This window comes from Hibiscus syriacus, unplaced genomic scaffold (genome assembly GCF_006381635.1).
Source record: "Hibiscus syriacus cultivar Baekdansim isolate YM2019G1 unplaced genomic scaffold, ASM638163v2 tig00110943_pilon, whole genome shotgun sequence".
Taxonomy (NCBI): Eukaryota; Viridiplantae; Streptophyta; class Magnoliopsida; order Malvales; family Malvaceae; genus Hibiscus; species Hibiscus syriacus.
The window spans coordinates 427,092-439,670 of record NW_024062924.1 but is presented as its reverse complement, the minus strand read 5'-3'; positions in this window follow the sequence as shown (position 1 = coordinate 439,670).

Genomic DNA, 12,579 nt, shown 5'->3' with positions numbered 1-12,579 from the left:
ATTTAACTGTAAATTTAAACTTTTTGTAGGAAACTCAAATCAAAATGGCTCAGACCATTTATAATGACTCAAGTATTTCCACATAGTGATGTTGAAGTTGAAAATAACTCAGGAGTTCGATTTAAGTTAATGGTCAAAGATTGAAGTTGTATTATGAAAATTCTCTGGTTGGTCTAATTAAAGAAATCAATTTAGAGGAACCCGAAGTTTGAAAAAAATCAGGTCGTTGAGCTAAAGACGTTAAACAAAGCCGCTTGATGGGAGACAACCCATTTTGTTTTATTTTCATTTTATTTTTAGCAAACTTTATTTCATTTTAATTTATTTCATTCCATTTAATTTTATCGCATCAGATGCTTTATTTTATTTTATTTTTCTATAAAAAGATTCAAATTCTGATCGAATATATTATCAAGGAGAACTGTTTCTAATATAGAGACAGGAGGCGGTGCAAGTTAGCATAACCCACCCCCACATAGGCGCATCATAACATTCTGAAATCACATTTTCCCTCTTCTATAGAAATTTCCAATTTGGAAGGGGTTTAATTATTTTTCCACTTATGGTGTGACCCACTTTATCTATCACTATCTACATCTTTCTACAATTTTAAACCAATCCCAACACATCCATCTTTTCTATAAGAGTTTTTTTAGTTTGACTCAATGTCAAACTCTTCTTTTTTATATTTACACGTGACCTAGCCTCCCCCATTAAATAAAAAATCATCTCATCTCTTTTATTTCTACTAATCCCCCAGCCGCACGAAAAAAACCAACATCCATCTCCTTTTCTTCTTCTCAATGATCGGCCTCCAAGCTTACACCATCACCGAATGCCACCTCCCTAGTGTCGGTTCTAGTTGACCGTCTGCGCTTCTCTTTCCCTAACTCCAATGCATCTCATTTTTTAATAATGGTGCGAACACGTAACCAAGAGAATGAAGGGGTTCCGCTGCTGCTCAACCTTGGAGGCCGTCATTGCCACGCCGCTCTGACTATCATCAACATTCCAAGCGATTCCGACTCGCTTCCCACTCCAACTCCTCCTCTTCATGGTGGATGCTGATCGAAAGGCTCTTGATAAGTTCTTAATTTAGTTAATATTTTTCTTTTAAATTACTCCTTAATCATTGATTTTTGTGGCTTAGTTGTTCGTTTTGATTCATTTTCTATGCAGGACGTCAGATTCTGGAAATTGTACAAAAAGGACAGAATTCTGCAATTTTTTATTTTCGAAATCAAAGCTGGATTAGTGGGCATGAATTCGGACATGAAACATCTGACGAGACGATGACGTCAGCACGTTCTAGAAGATCCAATCAGCGTTTCTAGAATCACGAATGGATTGGCCGCACGTTTCTGGAATTTAGATTTGGATTAAACTCAAGTTTTAGGATAATATTTTAAACATTATATTTTATCTTTATTTTAGGTATTTTAGTTTAAATATGTTTTAGTATTTTAATTAAGTTGTAGGATATTATTTTTATATTTTATTTTTGTTTTAGGTATTTTAGTTTCAATAGGTTTTAGTAATTTAATTAGGATTTAGAATATTATTTAGAATATTATTTTTTAGTATTTTAGTTTAAATAGTTTTAAGCTTTTTAATTAGGATTTAAGATGTTTTAGCTTGTTTTTAGGAATTTGAAGGCTACAAATACCCTCTCAGGGTAAACATAGAAACACATCTCTCTCATCTGAGAATAAAATCTTCTTTTCCTCTCTAGTTTTCTCTCTATTTTCGCATACTCCTTTATTTTTCTTTAGAATTTCATTTTCAATTATGCTAAGTATGACATTGATCATGCTTAGCTAATTTTCTTTCAAGCCAAAGACTAAACCGAAGGATCAATTCCAAATGTAAGAATTGTAAGGTACTTAAATCGCTTAGATTTTTCTCTCTGTTTTTTAGCTTACTTTTCAAATCAAAATGATTTTGATATTGGTCTGGATGTTGTTATGGTTAACGTTTGAAGAAGGATTTGATTATTGAAGCATATTCAACTTCCCGAGAACACGTTTAGCAAAATTGTTTGCTAAAAGGAAACTGAGATCAAAATCAGTTATTGTTGAAACAACACAATCCGTGTTGGAATTTAGCAAAATTGTTTGCTAAAAGGAAACTGAGATCAAAATCAGTTATTGTTGAAACAACACAATCCGTGTTGGAAGTGAAGAATTATCCTTGTAAGCCGACGTGAATCTTGAAGTAAAAATTTGTTTCGATGATCCGAGGAATTTGAGGCAAAGCTGAAGTCTGAGATTGCTTTCATTATAAGTTTTCCTTATCCCAATTTATTTTATTTATTTGTTTATTTAATTTTTATCTCATTATACTTCTTTAAATAATTTAAAACCCCCTTTTACCTTTATTACTATTTTTAATTCATTATTCATTATTTTATTATTTTTTAATTTATAATTATTTATTTTTTTATACCTTTTTAATTTTACCTGGAATTCTATATTTTCCTAAAATTAAGAAACAATTTTACTAAATCACAAAAACCATAGTCCTTGTGGATCGACCCTGCTTCTCCATACTATATTTTCCTTTCTATTTAATTAAGATGCCAAAATTATTTGGATAACAAAACGACGGTTATCAAATTGGCGTCATTGCCAGGGACTAACAACAAGTACTGATTTATTTCCTAGTTTTTGATCTATGACCAGAAGGAACCTAGGTGAATTAGTAGATCTAGATACGAAGATCGAAGAACAAGCACGAAGAATCCACACACAAATACTTTTAGAAAAGAGAAAAAGATAAGAAGAACAAGAGCAGAGTTCAAAAGTATAATCAAATCTGAAGACAGACTCTAAAGCAGACGCATACAACATCCCAGTGGCAAAAGAAGAACAAACAATCCGAGAGCTAACCATAACTCCTATCCCTCAGACGCCATTATGCATAAATTTTCCTAGTGGCGGGACTCTGTTTCAATAAAATACGGGACTTATTCATCTTCTTCCCACCTTTCACGCCTTTTCCAATGAAAATCCATACAAACACTTGTTGGAATTCCACATGGTTTGCACTACCATGAAACCACAGGGAGTTACCGAAGATCAAATTAAATTGAGAGTTTTCCCTTTCTCTTTAGCCTACATGGCTAAAGAATGATTATTTTATTTACCTCGTAATTCAGTAAATTCATGGGATGACATGAATCAAATTTTTCTTGACAGGTTATTTCCAGCGGCTAAAGCAAGCGAGTTACGAAGGAGCATTTTTTCCATTCAACAAAAGACCGAAGAAAGTATTTATAACTATTGGGAGCGATTTAAAAAGATTTACGCACATTGTCCGCAACACGGATTAAGTGAGCAAATGTTAATTCAATACTTTTATTAAGGCCTTTTACCAATGGAGATGAAAATGGTGGATGCCAACATGACCCCAACAACATCAAGGGAATTGATTTCAACCATGGAAGTCAACTCTCAACAGTTTTCAAGTGAACCCAGCCAACGGGTTCACAAGATAAGTACTTTTTCCCTTGAGAATAAGTTAGACAAATTAACTGAAGTAGTTAATTCACTTGTTGCAAGAAAATCTTGAGCAACAAGAGCATGTGGGATATGCACAAAGCTAGACCATCCGACGGATTGCTGCCGGCTGATACAAGAAGGGGGCAATGTAGAAATCAATGCAGTGGGGAGCTTTCTAGGTCCTCCATAGAGACAATAGAACCCATACAACAATACTTATAATCCAAGATGGTGAGACTACCCAAACTTCAGCTATGTGGAAAATCAAATACCAACTTATCAACCAAGACCTCCTCATCAACAGCTAAAACAAAAACCATCATTAGAGGAACTCATAGGAAAGTTAGAAATTTCACAAGAAATATTCATTACATCCCAGGAAAAATTCCAAAGTCGAACTGAAACACGTCTTCAAGAGTTAGATAACCAAGTAAGTCGACTAGCTCAAACTATGGGAAAATTGGAATCATAAGGAATACTACCTTCTCAATAGTTCTAGCAGAAAAAGTCGCACATCAGAAAGAACAAGATAACACACCACCTTAAAAAATACAAGGTACATCTAACACTCATCCTTCTCTTTCTTCTCATGAAATCACTTACCACCCTTCCCATCAAGATTGATAAAAGAACGTTACACTACAAATCGGAAATTAATGGGGCACGAAAAGGTAAATTTGGGAGAACATATCTCTACAATTTTTCAATGAAATCTCCCACCAAAGATGAAGGATCAAGGTATGTTCGCTATACCTTGCAAAATAGGTTATTTTAAAGTTAAACGTGCAATGTGTGACTTAGGAGCTTCAATTAATGTTATGCCATTTTCTATATATAAACTGATTACTAACGAGCCTTTGAAGGAGACAGGAATAACCAAATAGTTTCCTGATCGATCTGTGATCTATCCAGTGGGAGTAATGGAAAACGTCTTAGTAAAAGTCGATGTATTATTTTTTTCCTGCAGATTTCTATGTCATTGACACGGAACATTACATGTTGGATACTTATTCTGAGGTACTTTTAGGCCAAACCTTCCTAAGCACCACACATACAAAGATCGATGTTAGAAGTGGTATACTGACAATGGAATTTGATGGTTAGATCGTTGAATTTGATGTTTACAAAGCAATGAAATGCCCTGATCATGTTGAAAGAATTAATTCTGTTGATATTATAGATCCTTTAATTGATGAATATATTGAATCTAATTTTTCTTATGATCTTTTTAAGGATCTTGAACTTTGCCACGAAGAGGAAGAAAATGAGTTTGAAAATATTAATCAATCAATTCTGATTTATCTTTATCTTCCTCTAAAACTAAAATTTTACCTTCTGTTTTGCAGGCACCTAAGGTAGAATTAAAACAATTACCAAAGCATTTGAAATATGCCTTTTTAGGCGAAAATGAAACTTTTCCAGTGATCACCTCAAGTAAATTATCCAAAGAAGAAGAGGAAGTTTTGATAGCAGTGTTGCGCTCTCACAAAGAAGCCATATGATGGACCATTACCAACATTAAAGGATTAAGTCCCTCGACTTGCATGCACAAGATCAAAGTCGAAAAAGGAGCAAAACCATCACGAGAAGGACAACACCGATTAAATCCACCGATGATGGAAGTAATAAAGAAAGAAATTCAGAAACTACTTGATATTGACATAATCTATTCGATATCAGATAGTAATTGGGTAAGTTCGATTCATGTGGTTCCTAGGAAAATGGGAGTCACAGTAGTCAAAAATCAAGAAGGGGAGTTAGTGCCAATAAGAGTTCAAAATGGATGGCGAGTTTGTATTGATTACAGGAAGTTCAACTCTCTTACTCGAAAAGATCATTTTCCTCTTCCTTTTATAGATCAAATGATTGAAAGATTAGGTGGGAAAACTCATTATTGTTGCCTTGATGGTTTTTCAGGTTTTTTTCCAAATCCCAGTGGCACCAGAGGATCAAGAAAAAATGACTTTTACTTGTCCCTTCGGTACATTTGCATATAGACGAATGCCCTTTGGTCTTTGTAACGCATCGGTCACCTTCCAAAGATGCATGTTAAGTATATTTTCCTACTATGTGGAGAAGGGCATCGAAGTCTTTATGAATGACTTCACAGTTTATGGTAATTCTTTTAATAAATGTCTTGATAATGTAACTAATGTGCTTAAAAGATGCTTAGAATATAACCTTGTTTTAAACTATGAAAAATGTCATTTTATGGTTTATAAAGGGTTAATTTTAGGTCATATTGTTTCCTCAAAAGGGATTGCAGTTGATAAAGCTAAAATAGATGTTATACGCTCGCTTCCTTACCCCACAACTATGAGGGAAATTCGTTCTTTTTTTAGCCATGCAAGATTTTACCGCAGGTTTATTAAGGACTTTTCAAAGATTGCACAACCTTTATGTAATCTACTTCAAAAGGATCACGACTTTGACTTTAATTCAAAATGCAAGGAGTCTTTCGATTCATTAAAGGAAAAGCTTATTTCATCTCCAATTCTTCAGCCGCCAGATTGGAATTACCCCTTTGAAATTATGTGTGACACATTGTATACTAGTATTGGAGCCGTTCTCAGCCAGAAAATAGGGAAAGAGCCACATGTCATAGCCAATGCGTCCCGAACTTTGGATTCGGCTCAGAAAAATTATTCGACTACGAAAAAAGAACTTTTTGTTATAATTTTTGCTTTAGAAAAAATTAGATCCTATTTGATTGGCACTAAAATTACTGTTTTTCTGATCATGCAACTATAAGGTATTTGATGAGCAAAAAGGAAGCAAAACTGAGGCTTATCCGATGGATCCTGCTTTTACAGGAATTTAACTTGGAAATTAAAGATAAAAAGTGATGCGAAAATCTGGTAGCAGATCACTTGAGTCGAATTCCCCTTTCCACATCCGAACCACCACTTAGAGAAGAATTTCCTGAAGAAAAACTCATGGTGGCACAAAGCATAACCCCATGGTTTGTGGACATGGTTAATTATTTGGCCACAGGTAAGTTACCATTAGATTTGCCGAGAGCTGAAATCAATCAAATTAAACGGGAATCCCGATACTATATTTGAGACGATCCTTATTTATAGTAGCACTTCTTGGATCAGGTAATTAGACGATGTATTGTTGAAGGTGAGGTAAATTCAATTTTCCAATTGTGTCATTCTTACTCTTGCGGTGGCCATTTTGGGCCAAAACGTATAGCCCATAAAATTCTTGAATGCGGTTTCTTTTGGCCTAACATCTTTCAAGACTCTTATATGTTTTGTAAAACTTGTGAAAGATGTCAACGTATAAGTAATTTAGGTTGTAGGAATGAAATGCCACTTAATTCTATACAAGTTTGTGAAATTTTTTATGTTTGGGGAATCAATTATATAGGTATTTTTACTTCGTCATTTAGAAATACTTATATTATTTTAGTTGTAGATTATGTTTCTAAATGGGTGGAAACTAAGGCCACTCGGAATAATGATGCTAAAACTATAGTTAATATTTTGAAAAATACTATTTTTTCCAGGTTTGGCACGCCAAGGGCTACAATAAGCGACAGAGGAACACATTTCATATACCGAGTGATCGAATCATTGATGAAGAAATTTGGAGTAACTCAAAGAATTGCTACCTCTTACCATCCAAAAACAAATGGACAAGCAGAAGTATCAAATCGAGAAATTAAAACAATTCTTGAAAAAATTGTTAAACTGGACTGAAAGGATTGGAGTTTAAAATTAACTGATACACTTTGGTAATATCGAACTGCTTATAAAGGTCCCATTGGGAAGTCACCATACCGGCTTGTTTTCAGTAAACCTTGTCATTTACCGATTGAGTTAGAACATCGGGGCTTATTGGGCCGTTAAATAACATGGACATAGATGTAATTCGTGAAGCTCGAAAATTATACATTCAAGAACTTAAAGAAATCCGAAGAAATACTTATGACAGTGCTAGGATATTTAAAGAAAAAACAAAAGAATTTAACGATAGTAGAATTTCTTTTAAAACTTTTTTTTTGTCAAAAGGTTTTATTATTTAACTTCAAATTTAAACTTTTTGCAGGAAATCTCAAATCAAAATGGCTCAGACCGTTTAATGTTACTCATGTATTTCCTCACGGTGCTGTTGAAATTGAAGATAACTCAGGAGTACGAACTAAAGTTAATGATCAAAGATTGAAGTCGTATTATGAAAATGCTCTGGTTGGTCTAATCAAAGAAATCAATTTAGAGGAACCCACACTTTGAAAAATTAGGTCGTCGAGCTAACAACGTTAAACAAAAGTGCTTGATGGGAGACAACTCATTTTTTTATATTTTGGTTTTATTTCATTTTATTTTTAGCGAACTTTATTTATTCTATTTATCTTATTTTGAGTTATTTTATTTTATTTTTATCTGAACAGATCTGAATTCCGATCGAATATTTAACGAAAAACAGTGCATAAAAACTGACTTGGTGCGAAATGTACAGAAAAATTCGAACATAATAGTGCATGAAAAACTGATTTGATTCGAACAATGCAGAAAAAGACACAGCAAATTCGAACAATATAGTGCAAAAAAAAAAACAATGCGAAAAGTTCGAACAAAACAATGCAGGATCGAATATTTTACTCTACAATAGCTCGTCTCGACGTGGACGCGGTTGCCACTAGATTGAGGAGTATTCATTTTCCCTCTCTTTATTTTTAAATTTGATATACGGTTTGGGACAAAACAAAATAAGTGAGGGGGGAAGGAAAAACATGTCGTCAAAATTTTCCTTTATTTGTTTAATTGTTTGAAATTGAGTTATTCTGATGTTGATAAGTTGGGATTGTTGGTTGCTAGTCTTGTATTTCGCTTTATACTATTGCTTCCTTTTGGATTATGACCATGTTTTTGATCGAATTTAATTTGGATGATTTGTGATTGATATAACTAGTGAATTTTTGTTGATTTTTGATATTTCATGCTTTTGTCGATAGAGATGAACTTGACTCAATGCACATAAACTTTTCTTGTAAGATTTGGGCCTAACGAGCATACATTTTCTTTCTTTCTCATTGTTTGACTTGTGTGTGCCGAACTAATTTGGATATTCTAGAACTTGTAATCACAATGCATATCGATACTACATATTGAACGTAATGTTTTAATGTGATAGGGGCACCTAGGATAAACCCACTTTTCCCAAAAAGCCTACTCGTTTATATATCCACCAGTGAACCAAATTTGAGCCTATTTCCATTTTTTTTGTTTTACACCTCATAATTAAACCCGAAGCCTTTCTTTTTATTTTTCCTCTTTTTTCACACCCTTACCGGGACTTGAGATCTTGTATCACTCTTGTTCCACGAATAAATAAAAAAATGAAAAAAAAACTTTTATTGTTTCAAAAAAAATTGAAAAAACAACAAGCTGTTCACTGTTTCTAACAGCAGAAAAAATACCCTCATTCGAAAAAAGGGAAGGAAAAATCGATCATTTCAATTGTCTTTCATCTATTTTTACCTTGTTTTGATCTTCATTGTGCTTCATGTTAATTCATGGATTGTTCTTAATTATTTTGATATCTTGTTTCGGTATTTTAAACATTTCTTTTCGGCCTTTTCCATATCCTAACCTAATCCCCCTTACACTTTGTTTAAAGACCCCTTAATTATTGCATTATATTCATTTTTCGTAGTGGAGACTTGATTGGATTCCAAGCCTATGGTAGTATTTTGGTAAGTTTCGGTTTGAGTGATTTCATTTACCCCAAACACTTTGAGCGGATATGTGTGAATCTTTGTGAGATATTAAGTCATATTTCATTGAAATTGGCAATTAATTGTGATATCTTGTTTACTTTAAATTTTATTGGTTGTATCTTTTCTTGATTGTAACTTGAATTCGATAAATATCATGGACTTAGTTCGATTGGAAGTCTGAGGAATAAATTGAAATTGAAGATGACAACTTATGATTTTGATTTGTTATTTGATGAATGCTTGAGGAAAAGCAATGAATAAGTGAGGGAGAATTTGATAAGTGCTTAATTTAGTTAATATTTTTCTTTTAAATTACTCCTTATCATTGGTTTTTTGTGGCTTAATTGTTCGTTTTGATTCATTTTCTGTGCAGGACGTTAGATTTTGGAAATTGCACAAAAAGGACATAATTCTGCAGTTTTTTTTTTATTTTTGGAATCAAAGCTGGCTTAGTGGGCATGAATTCAGACATGAAACATCCGACGAGGCGATGATGTCATCACCTTCTAGAAGATCTAGTCAGCGTTTCTAGAAGCACGAATGAATTGGTCACACGTGTCTGGAATTTAGATTTGGATTAAACTCAAGTTTTAGGATAATATTTTAAACATTATATTTTATCTTTGTTTTAGGTATTTTAGTTTAAATAGGTTTTAGTATTTTAATTAAGTTTTAGGATATTATTTTTATATTTTATCTTTGTTTAGATATTTTAGTTTAAATAGGTTTTAGTATTTTAATTAGGATTTAGAATATTATTTTAAATATTATTTTTTTAGGTATTTTAGTTTAAATAGTTTTAAGTGTTTTAATTATGATTTAAGATGTTTTAGCTTGTTTTTAGGAATTTGAAGGCTATAAAACCCTCTCAGGGTAAGCGTAGAAACGCATCTCTCTCATCTGAGAATAAAATATTCTTTTTCTCTCTAGATTTCTCTCTATTTTCGCATACTCCTTTATTTTTATTTAGAATTTCATTTTCATTTATGCTAAGTATGACATTGGTCATGCTTAGCTAATTTTTTTTCAAGCCGAAGACTAGAGAGCGAATGATCAATTCCAAACGTGAGAATTGTAATTTACTTAAATTGCTTCGGATTTTCTCTCTATTTTTTAGCTTGCTTTTCAAATCAAAACGATTTCGACATTGGTCTGAATGTTTTTATGGTTAACGTTTGAAGAAGGATTTGCTTATTGAAGCATATTCAACTTCCTGATAACACACTTCGCAAAATTGTTTGCTAAGAGGAAATTGAGATCGGAATTAGTTATTGTTGAAACAACACAATCCGAGTTGGCAGTGAAGAATTGTCCTTTTAAGCCGACGTGAAGCTTGAAGTAAAAATTTGTTTCGATGATCCGAGAAATTTGAGGCAAAGTTGAAGTTTGAGGCTGCTTTCACTATAAGTTTTCTTTATCCCAATTTATTTATTTATTTTATTTGTTTATTTAATTTTTATCTCATTATACTTCTTTAACTAATCTAAAATCCCCTTTTATATTTATTACTATTTTTAATTCATTATTTATTATTTTATTATTTTTCTTTTTTTAATTTATAATTATTTATTTTATATACCTTTTTAATTTTACCTGGAATTCTATCTTTTCCTAAAATTAAGAAACAATTTTACTAAATCACAAAAACCATATTCCCTGCGGATCGACCTTGCTTCTCTATACTATCTTTTCCTTTCTATTTAATTAAGAAGCCGGGATTATTTTGATAATGAAACGAGTAATCCACCTTCTATTTAATTAGCATGTATTGGTCGCACATTTCTGGAATTCTATCTTTTCCTCCGTTCGCCGGTTGATCCACCTTCTACCACCATCACGCTGCCGACCCGAGTAATCCACGACTGACCAGACCTTCATTATCGCCCACCCCAACATTCTACTCAATGCCGTGGGGTTCCACTTCTCGTTCCATGCCGGATGTCGTGTCCCTGCCATTTGCAGCACATGAACAACCAGAGGTAAATTCTAAACTTATCGATATTGAACAGTTACTAATGTGGCATCCTGTTTTTGGCCATTCCGAAGATTTTAGGAATGAATTCAATTTCCTGGGTGGTGTACCGCCACAACCAAGCCCCGCATCCTCATACAGACCCAAGCCTTCCTCGTCTCGCTGCTCACCCGGGAAGCCCCAACATTCGTTTTTTGACGCATGCTCGGATGAATCCGAAGGGCCACCAGCTGAAATATTTGATACTTTCGATGGAATGAATCGAATAGGCCAAACCTATTTTATACCACCTGAGGAGATACTACAAGGCTACCTCGATTTCAATGGCAACGAGGATAGGAGTTTTGATAGCATCTGTCACCGTAGGTTTCAAGTTAGTAAGTATATTCCATCATAGACACTTTACATTTACGTGATATTGTGATGCACTATTTTGATGCAATTAGTTAGACTCTCTATTCAAATATTAAATGTGATACTTATTATGAGTTAGTCTTTGAGTTCTATACCACTTTCATTTTTTTGCAGCGTCGTGCCGTTTCTATCAATACACCTGATGTTATTTCTTTTTGGTTGCTAGGGTAATACTTTAGGATACCATTAAATGATTTTAACTTCTCTATGGGGTTCGTGACTGATGTCATGGACCATGGTTATCTGACATCTTTATGTGAGATTCCGTAGGACTTCGATACTGATATGGCTTATGAAGCACTTACAGGATTGGCAGGCGTTCAATTTGATGCATGCCATGACCCCACTCTCCATTACATACATCGGTTCATTGCTTACAACTATTACGGACGTAAAGATACTACATCTTGTTTAAGTAAGGTTGAATTGTTTTTCTTATGGTGTATGCAAATCGACACAAAGGTAAATTTAGGATATTGGTTCGCTCGATCCTTTGTACGAGTTGTAAGAACCAATCTACCCTTGATCCTTGGACCTTATATTACACATTTAACATCTCGTTTATTTTCGTTAACCTTTGACACTGCCAATTTTACTTGTACTTTTGCTATGGATCCACTTGATGCTAGGTGTTTGGACTCAATGGGACGTCTTGCAGGCACTCTCGCTGCTCTTCACATTGTACATCCAAGCACCATTACACCTCGTAATAGGTGTGTTTACATGAGGAGGACTGAACCACCTCTAACAACCAGCTCCTAACCAAATATGTGAGCCGAGATGCAAGGCGTTTCTGGTCGCCTTGACATTATTGAAGCCAACCATGCTGAGGTTCTTTCTTACCTTCGCCCGAACTCGTCTTGATGTGTTCGTGGTCGCGGTCGCCACTAGATTGGGGAGTATTCCTTTTCCCTCTCTTTGTTTTTAAATTTGATAAATGTTTTGGGACAAAACGAATTAAGTGA